Source organism: Lampetra fluviatilis, chromosome 69 (assembly GCF_964198595.1).
Source record: "Lampetra fluviatilis chromosome 69, kcLamFluv1.1, whole genome shotgun sequence".
NCBI lineage: Eukaryota > Metazoa > Chordata > Hyperoartia > Petromyzontiformes > Petromyzontidae > Lampetra > Lampetra fluviatilis.
In genome coordinates this window covers 985934-996145 of record NC_136343.1, presented here as the reverse complement: position 1 = coordinate 996145, position 10212 = coordinate 985934, and positions in this window count along the sequence as shown.

Here is a 10212-nt window from a genome sequence, read left to right as displayed (position 1 = left end):
ACCCATAGACTCATCACACAATGAAGTAGGCATCAGCGCGTATTCCAACAGAACGTTTCAGGGGGCAGAGAACAACAAAAATTAAATTAGGCAAAAAAACTAGTTTTTCAACTCATACACTTTTATTTGCATTCAAACGTAGAAAATAAATTATTTTGAGCCCAGAATTTATTACATTTGAATTAATAGGGTGGCTTGCGCAAATAAATTTAAACATATGGAAAGGAAACCACCCACTTTTATTCAATAGATCAATTTGATATATTCTGGTCTGTTTGCTGATGTTGTACCCTTTACTCCACAAGAATGGGAATCACAGACATTCTATTTGTCACCATTCTGGATCACCGCACAGTATTTGCAGTTTGCTATCAAAATTCCAGCACCATGATGATTGAACAGGTTATTTAATTTAGTGTGTCTCTCTCCCGTTCTCCTAATTTTCAAACTTGCGTACCGTACCACGCGTCGTCCTACTCATTGACATGCTAATTTTTTCACTAACCCCTCCCTCTCTCCGCCCCCGCCCCCTCTCTCTATTTAAGGCCTCGTCACAGAGACGTTCTCTCTCTGTGTGCCGATGTGTGTTCTCTCTCTATGTATCTTTGTGATATCTGTCTGCTTATATGTCTGTCTATAATTTTCTGGTTAGATTTTTGTTGCTATTTCTTTTATACCTGATGATGATTGCTTGTGTTGCAATCGAAACGTCGTAGTATGCTATTATTTAATTTATTCTTTTATCTTTATATGTGACTTTACCGAAAGAACCAAAGAGTAATTCCTGCAGTCACGAAAAGCTCCAAATTAAGATTACATGCGCATTGCTATCCAACAACAGTCTAGGTAATGGAGGGTTCATAGCACCCAGCATAAATCACGCCTATTAGAATTAGAATAATGATCACCGCGAATTCAATGTAGTGAAATTACATTTAGAACAAGATAATACGTATAGTATAAAGCATTTAATTGACATATTTGCGATCATTAAGTACTGCATTGTATTGAAGCCAGCAGGACACAGACTACAATGCTATATCAATACGCACATATGCGCAACAGCGCATATTGCAATAATGTATTCGACTTGAACAATTAAGCACTTTAATTTAAAGCATTTGCCAATTAAAATAGCGATGACATGATATTTAATAAATAAAAAATCATGTTCACAGTTTTCACCTGCTCACTCAACTTCAGCTTAACCGGGTTGTCTTCAGCTCGTAGATATGGGTGGTGCAAAGCAAATAATATTACTATTTATTAGGCTTATAGCTATGTAATTATTTTAACAAGAGCAATCGTAGTAATTATTATTATTGTTGGTCTCGCGCTAAGTAATAGGAAATCACAGTGGCCGCTCCGGCACCATGACGTGCGGCGACATAAGTTCGCTTTTAATTGGTCAGAGGCTCCCCAAGAACAGCAGCCACTCTGATTGGACACGACATTTCCCCTCATAACTGGGCACGACCATTCGTGATTTAAAATGGCGGGCGGGGCGGAAAGTATTATTTTTTTGATAAAAAAATAAGTAAAAAATACGAAGAGGGCCATTTAAAGAACCCGGATCAGTTCTTTGAATATAATCTTGAATTGTTACGCGAGACGAATCTGTGTAGAACATTTGAGCTCGTTAGACTTCGTAAAAGCGTCAAATGTTAAGCGTTAAATATTTGAAATAACACAAAAAATACAGGGCGTTCAATGAAAGTGTGAAAAAAATAAATCTGTCACGATCTCGGCGGATAACCCCGACTGATCAAAGTAAATTGCAATCGCGCCAAAACACGTCCACCAATTCAAGTCGTAAATATGATCAATAAAATAAATTATATGGAAAGCAGTTTAACACGAAGACTTTCGCGACCAATATTATCTATGAGGTATTTTTGGGTTAGATCGCGTAAATATATAAATTAGTCGTTTTGCCACTAATTACAATCAGTATTTTGAGAATGGTTGTGATTACCAGCGAATCGTCTAGTTAACTGAAGTTTCGAGGTCTGGGGTAGAGGAATGGGCACAATTATCGGATTGTTCGGAGGTGGTAGAGACCTGCTCTGACCGTAGCTGCGACCTGCGAGCGCACACCGAGATTGCGTCCTTTGGACACAGGGAGAACCAACTAACATGTACTCTGTCTTGCCCAGGTTTAGCTGCAGCCAATTTTTTCTTCAGACAAGCATTCTGAAAGAACAGAGATATCGGCGTCTGGATCTGACGTACATTGAAAAATAATTTATTTAGAACTGATGTTTGTGTTTGGTTGGTTGTCCTCACTCCGCATCTCCGATTTCTAACTAACAAATTACAATCGGATATTAATTGCTATGGATGTTTAGACACTAAATGCAAGCGTGGGCAAGTCAGGAAACACAACAAGTCCTTCTTCACACCAAGACAGCACACAGTCTCTCAATTAAATTGTACATGAATATTGAACTATCGATACATGGATATGGATCAAAGTTCCAATCACATTTGCAAATGTGACTGAAGCCAGCTCGATTATTCTGCTTCAGGACATTTATTGAAGGAAGATGTATGATGTTAAGGAATTAAACAAGGTTTTTCCAAAACGTTGGTGCTGCAACGTCAAAGGCTTTGTCACCTATTTCAATTTTCGTTGTTGGGATAATTAACAGGCAATTAAATGGATGTCTTAGGTTTCTTGGGTTTGACAGCGGGCTTCATGATTTAGATAAATATTGCACAGATTTCCCAAGAAGGATTTTACGGATGAACAGGGCCCAATGTAGATTTCGACTTGCATCAAGTGACGTGAGATGGGATTTTAAGTCGAGGTCAAATTGGTGGGTCATGAATGGTACATCCAATACAAATCGAAGATTAGAATGACAAATGGGGTTTAGTCTGTTCAGTGTAACATTAGTAGCCGATCTGTATGCAGCGTCACAGTAGCCACCCAACCTTGTGGAACAAAATTTGTTATTTCAATATTTTTGGACGAGATGTTACCAGTCTGAGAGGTACCTCTGAAACCATTTTATTTTCCTGTCTGAAAATGTTATATTATTGTGTCGTGTGAGTATAATATCATGGTCAATAGTATCAAAGGCTTTTGACGAGGCAATGAATAGTGCACAGAAGTAGTGGCCTTTATGCAGGTTACTGAAGAAAAAAGAATTATCCATCATAGCTGTGGTGGCACAGTAATCCTCATGGAAACCAGACTCTTTATTGCGCGGGAGATTGTGAGTTTCAGGTCGCCGTCTATTCGTGCTTTAAGTATTTTTTTCGAATATTGTTGTAATTGTGAAAGAATAACAATTGGTCTGTAAATATCTTACAATGTCCGCCCTAACAAAACTGCCCACATCCAGTTCAGCAGTAACCGTGCAGGGTGCAACGGTCACATTCTAAAGGTGATTGTAAATCTTACCTTATCGCATGCAGTCACATATTCTTAGTCTAGCATACAACTGCTTATCTCTGAAGTACAATAAAACATTTCCCCACGTTCAAAAGTTTGCACTTCGTTGGTGCCGAGTAACTTGTTTGTTCCTAAAAATGCAACTGGCAGTTTCTAAAAACGTTATAATCACATCCGACTTTTTCACATAGCCACCAATGATTCAGTCCCCAGCGAGTCGGATATGCGACGTTGGACTGTAAAAATAAAAATTTGCTCATTTTGTCACAACTTTGCATCACTGTAGCAATCTTTAAGCGCAGAGGTACTTCCTCATATCCGTACCCATACCACACGACTATTCTGTAGCCTGAAGCGTGGCCAAATAACCCCCACGACCTGCACAGCGTGCGGCGGCCCTCATCAAACAGTGGATTGACAAAAGGGCTGTACATGGACAGCATATGACATTGTGGTTAGGATACGGGATCAATAATTCACGTGCGTATGTTGAACTTGTTTCACACTGTACGTAGCCAACTGTTCAAATCGATACGAACTGTGCTCTGTGAAAAATACAACTTGACATTAGTTAAGTTGCGTCGACACCCAAGCAATCTTTTACGTGCAACTTGGCAACTCGGGTGTATGTGTAGTGTAGTAACTCGGCGGGAGACGAATTCACGGGTAACACACTCTTTATTTTATCAAACTCGTTCACAGGTGACTAACACCTACTTTGTATCTCGGGTGACAAACACCCACTTAGTATCTCGGGTGACAAACACCCACTTAGCTACTTGGCGACTAACGCCCACTGAGCTACTCGGATGACCAACATCCACTTAGTATCTCGGGTGACAAACACCCACTTAGCTACTCGGCGACTAACGCCACTGAGCTACTCGGTTGACCAACATCCACTTAGCTACTCGGCGACTAACGCCCCTGAGCTACTCGGGACACTCCCTGCCCGGGGTATCCGTCTCGACTGTGGGTCCCCAGCCCGACCCACGGGGGCGTCGGACCCCGGGTCCCACAGCCTCGCCTCCGAGCCACACAGGGCCCCGGTCCCCACAAGGACGGCGGGACTAGGGGTCTCGTGGCACTAGGTCTTCAGCTCCGTCTTCGGGTCTTCAACTCGGTAACTCTCCCCGAGTGCTCTCGCGCGTCCCCCTTTATACCCCACCTGCGGACGTCGCTGCGAGCACCCACTTATTCGACCAATCGCTGGGCGCTGGCTACGATCCTCTTTTCCCACATCTCATCGTGCCTCACCACCCACGCCGCGCCGCCCTGTCATCTCTCCCTCCCGGCGCGCGCGTCCACACCACGCCCACAACGCGTGCCCAACCCCGCACCCCGCGCCGCCCCGTGATCCATCACTGTCACAGTCGGCGCACGTCAATACCACCACTACATCACCCCCTACCACATAGCTCGCAGCCGACCCGGCTGCTATAAAAATATACAAACCCCCCTGTGTGCCCCGTAACACAACACCAAGAACAACAACTAACTTAACAACACAACACGACGCGAACACTACCATCCGCAACCCTCAACCAATGCCACCGCGACAATAGAACAATATATACAAACCGGCGAGTGACAATAGCAATGTGTATGCAAAAAGGAAAATAAATGGAAATTTTTTTTTTTTTCTTTCGACTCGTGCAGTGTCCCCTTCTTTTTCCGAGCGTCCCTACAACGGGACATTACCCCGGCAGAGGGGAACACCGGGCGAGCTCGGTGTTGAGAAAAAAACGTCTTCATGAAAATTGTTGTGCCCTAGCCCGAGTCCGCCTTGCCGGTCCGTCGTACGGCACCAGACGCGGTTGAACGTCCGGTGGTGCCAGCGGTTCAGAAAGACATCGGCCAGGCACCGAGGACCCGTGCGTGCCGCGGGGTTCAGGCTCCCGACGGTTAGCAGCCGTCAAGCCCGAGGCACCTGGGGGTGGGTCAGGTGGAAACACGTGAGGAGCAGCCTGCGACACCTCCCTCCCCGAGTCGACGGTCACATCACACGCCCGGTCGTTACGGCACAGAACGGGGTCACACGGTGCCGTATAGGGCTTCAGTCGGGAGGGGTGCACGTACCAACGGCGTTTTTCCCATTTAATCTGTATACTCTGGGGTCGTGCAACCCGCACAATTTCCACCGGTCCCCTCCAAGGTCTCAACAACTTGGGGGACGTAGCCAACGGTGCATGTGGACAATGCAGCCAGGCCTTATCGCCTGGTTTCCAATCATGCCTATGCACCCTCCGCTCATGCAATCTCTCGTTCGCAATTTGCCGCGACCGCGAATTCAACCTCGCCGCCTCCCGTGCTTCAGTCAATTTTGCGATATTAAATTTGATGTGGTCTGCCAATTTAGATTTTGCACGTGGCTGGGAAATCCCCAGTTGGACGTCCATGGCCGGATCGGCCTCCCGCCCATACATAAGAAAAAATGGGGAAAACCCCGTCGCCGCATGAGGGGCCATTCGATAGGCCGCGAGTACCCCCGGCACCTGTAAGTCCCAATCAACCTGATCGTCGCAGACCTGTTGGCACAACATAGACGTAATCGTCCTGTTCAGACGCTCCACCATCCCGTCAGTCTGCGGGTGGTAGGGGGAAGTACGCACTTTCATTGTACCCAACAGGTCGCACACCTCGCGCAACAAACCGCTCGAAAAATTATTTCCTTGATCCGTCAGCAAGCGTTCGGGGGCGCCCTTGTCCAAAACATAACCCTGGACGAAGGCGTCCGCCACCGCTGCAGCCGACTGGTTGGCGAGTGGCCATGCCATGGGCCATCGGGTGAAGTATTCTACGCCAACCAGCAGGAACCTATTTCCCCTCGGTGTAGCAGGAAAGGGCCCCAAGATGTCCAACGCAACCAATTCGTTTGTGCGCGAAACTTGAATGGATTGCAGCAGTGGATTAGCTGCCAATGGTGGCGGTTTTCTTTCGGCGCACCCTACGCATCCCTTAAGAATGTTCGCCACGTCGTTACCCATCCCCGGCCAATAATAGTCTCGCTGGATTAGGGCGAGCGTTTTTTGAAAACCCAGATGCATGAGCCGTTCATGAGCTGCCAGAACGACCCTACCCCGCATAGCAACAGGCACAACGAGCACGTGACCCCGGGACATGTTGTCCCACTTCATCAAAAGGCCCTGTCTGCACACCCAGGAACCGACCCGCGCATCCCCTACCTCGGGAGCGCCAACTTTTCGACGTAGCGTAAGTAGGGAGCTGTCGGACATTTGGAGACGGCCCCACTCAATGAGGGGCAATGACAACAGCGAATCCCTCCCCGTGGGAGCGTCGACTCCCAATTGCACTTTGGACAAGTTAGCAGAACCGGCACACAACGAGTCCAACCACTCTGTCCCCTCATCACTTGGAGGATGCGACTCGACAGTGAAATCCGCTTGAGACACGAGCCGTTCCTCAACGGGTAGCGGCGTGGCGTGAGCCAGCACCGTTCCCTGCACAATTTCGGCCGGCCGCGACCCCGTATTCAGGACCCTTACGAACGGCTCACTGTCCCCTCTCACCATGGTTTGAGCAACCGCTAAGTCGAGGCCCCTTCTGGCCCTGTTAGACGGCCCCAACGGCCCCCCCTGTGCCACCGCGCCCACCTCGAGTGGCTTCCTCAACCGACGGGGTACCAACATTTTCGATCCCGGGGGCACCCTTACAGTCTGAGTTGCCAGCGCCTGCACCGTCGCACAAACCGTGCGTATTTTGGTAGGGCTCGTCAAGAACGCAAGCCGCCGACCTGACGGAAGCTCAATGCAGGCCTGATCTATGAGAATTTTGATGGGCATTTTGGACAAAAAGTCCGTACCTAGCAAACAGGGAACGGCCAGCGATGATGATACAAAAATAGGGCCCGCCAATTTGATGTCACCAATGCAAATAGTCGCCCGAATCTGGCCGATGATCCCCAGGGATCCCCCATTCGCCGCATTAAATGGCACGTCTACTGGCAGAAGGGGTCTACTTTGGACGGGAAGAATGTTATAAATAAGGTCCGAGATGATGGTGGCCGACGCACCCGTGTCAACAAGCACCCGGACCTCAACCCCGTCAATGAAGCCCGTTACCACGGACGACCCGGCCGACGCAACCACGATCCTGTGGGCCAATTCGGACCACTCGACTGCTTGCGGGCCGCGTACGGACCCCCCTCGCCGAAATGAACCCCCGGCACCCAGCCGCGAACCCCCCACCGCCAAGCGGCGACCCGAATGTGCCGTGTTTGTGGACCGAACGTGTGAGGTGCCGCGACTTGCCGGGTTTTGTTGGGATGACTTGTGGCCCTGGTCGTCGTCCCGACGTGGTCCTGTGGCGCGCTGACGCGGGGCCCGGCACCCGGCTGCGACGTGACCCCGAAGGCCGCAGTTGTAGCAGACGACGGACGTCGTAGGTTTCGGTTGCTCCAGCTTGCGGGGCGAACGTGTGGGCGAACGACCTCCCGTTCTCCACTCCCCCGGACGCGATGCAGCGAAGGCCTGCAACTGCACCGCAGCTGGCTGAGGTTCGGCGATCGTGGCTGCCAGTACCGCGTTCCCCGCCAAATTGCAGACGACCCCCGGCCTGCGTTTGAGGACCTCGTACGCGTGAATGCTCGTGGCGATCGCCAGGGAGCAGATATCCATCTCGTCCGCCACGTTGATGGGGACCCCCAACTCGTGGGCCAACACCAGCAGCTGCTCCGTCACCATGGCGTCCTTCCCCTCCTTATCCATGCGGGGAAAAGCTGCGTCCGCCAAGGCGAGTAGTGCCGTGCGGTAGGCTAGCGTCGTTTCTCCAGCCACCTTCCGCCGATCGTAGAACTGGTGGCGACACGTGGAGGGCGGCCCGAACACCTTCGCCATCAGGTGTAGTGCGGCCTGGAGCGTAGAGCGGGACGACCTTGCAGCAGATGTGAAGGCTGCAAGCGCGTCGTCGTCAAGCATCGCTGGCAACGCACGCAGGGCAGTGGTGTCGGACCACCCCGACATCTCCTGATGAGCGAGGAACCTTCGTTGGAAGGCTCCCCAGTCGCCCCCATCCGCCTTGAACGCCGACAGCGCGGGCAATCTTTGCTGGAGGACCCGATCGTCGTCGACGTCGGAGAGATTTTCCCGCGCTCCGCTGGAGTTGTGTAAAATGTCGGCTCGGTTGTCAGGCGCAAAATGGAGGGCTCCGGCGCGCGCTGATGACGTGGGCTGCGCTGCGCGGAGGTGTCCGGCCACGTGGCGTCCGTCTTTCCCGCCAATCGGTGGCGGCCCCCCAAAAACGGCGGCAACTTCCAGACTTTCGGCGCGAAGCGCCTTTTGGCGGGAATCCTCCAACGTCGCTTCCTCCACGACCCCCGCAGCCGTTTTTCCGCTCGCCGGAACGGAGATGTCGGCCAAGACAGCGGCGGCGGCGAGTAGCAACTCCGCCAACCGGGAGTGCGCGTCCTGGAGGCTGGTGTCGGAGGCAAGCGGAGCGTCGGCCATCACCGCGAAGTGCTGCATCGGCGGCAACTCCTCGTCCTCTACTCCCGAGGTCGGTGTCCCCGGTACGCCGTCGTCATCCCGACCTCGCTCGTGGGTACGGGTAGTCTTCCTTGTGTCCATACTTCTTGAAGACAGGTTTACTTCTGACGCCAGTTGTAACGTAGTAACTCGGCGGGAGACGACTTCACGGGTAACACACTCTTTATTTTATCAAACTCGTTCACAGGTGACTAACACCTACTTTGTATCTCGGGTGACAAACACCCACTTAGTATCTCGGGTGACAAACACCCACTTAGCTACTTGGCGACTAACGCCCACTGAGCTACTCGGATGACCAACATCCACTTAGTATCTCGGGTGACAAACACCCACTTAGCTACTCGGCGACTAACGCCACTGAGCTACTCGGATGACCAACATCCACTTAGCTACTCGGCGACTAACGCCCCTGAGCTACTCGGGACACTCCCTGCCCGGGGTATCCGTCTCGACTGTGGGTCCCCAGCCCGACCCACGGGGGCGTCGGACCCCGGGTCCCACAGCCTCGCCTCCGAGCCACACAGGGCCCCGGTCCCCACAAGGACGGCGGGACTAGGGGTCTCGTGGCACTAGGTCTTCAGCTCCGTCTTCGGGTCTTCAACTCGGTAACTCTCCCCGAGTGCTCTCGCGCGTCCCCCTTTATACCCCACCTGCGGACGTCGCTGCGAGCACCCACTTATTCGACCAATCGCTGGGCGCTGGCTACGATCCTCTTTTCCCACATCTCATCGTGCCTCACCACCCACGCCGCGCCGCCCTGTCATCTCTCCCTCCCGGCGCGCGCGTCCACACCACGCCCACAACGCGTGCCCAACCCCGCACCCCGCGCCGCCCCGTGATCCATCACTGTCACAGTCGGCGCACGTCAATACCACCACTACATCTGCAACTGAATCGCTTCTACGTGGACGTCTCTGCAACAGGTTGCTCACAGTGTAACGAGACTACTTTCAAGCATCGATCTCCTTAGCGAATCATAGCAACATATCGCATCATCACGTGCTGCACAGTTCCGAATTGTGATAAAGTTACAATTGAGATGCAGGTGGGGGGTTGTGGTAACCAGAAAAGGGGACAGACATTGTAGTCACTGAGACTTGTGTTTTGTTGTGCACAGATTTTGACAAAGCAGCTGCAGGTGACTAAGTCACACGATTTCGAGTGATTTGGTTGCGCAACTCGTCTCTAAGATGTGAACTTGGATTAAGAAAATGTGAGACAATCCGTTTTGTAATTTTCCAAATTCCATCATTTAATCCTTGTCCATAATCATCAGCATTGTCCTTAGCACTGAAACATTTATTA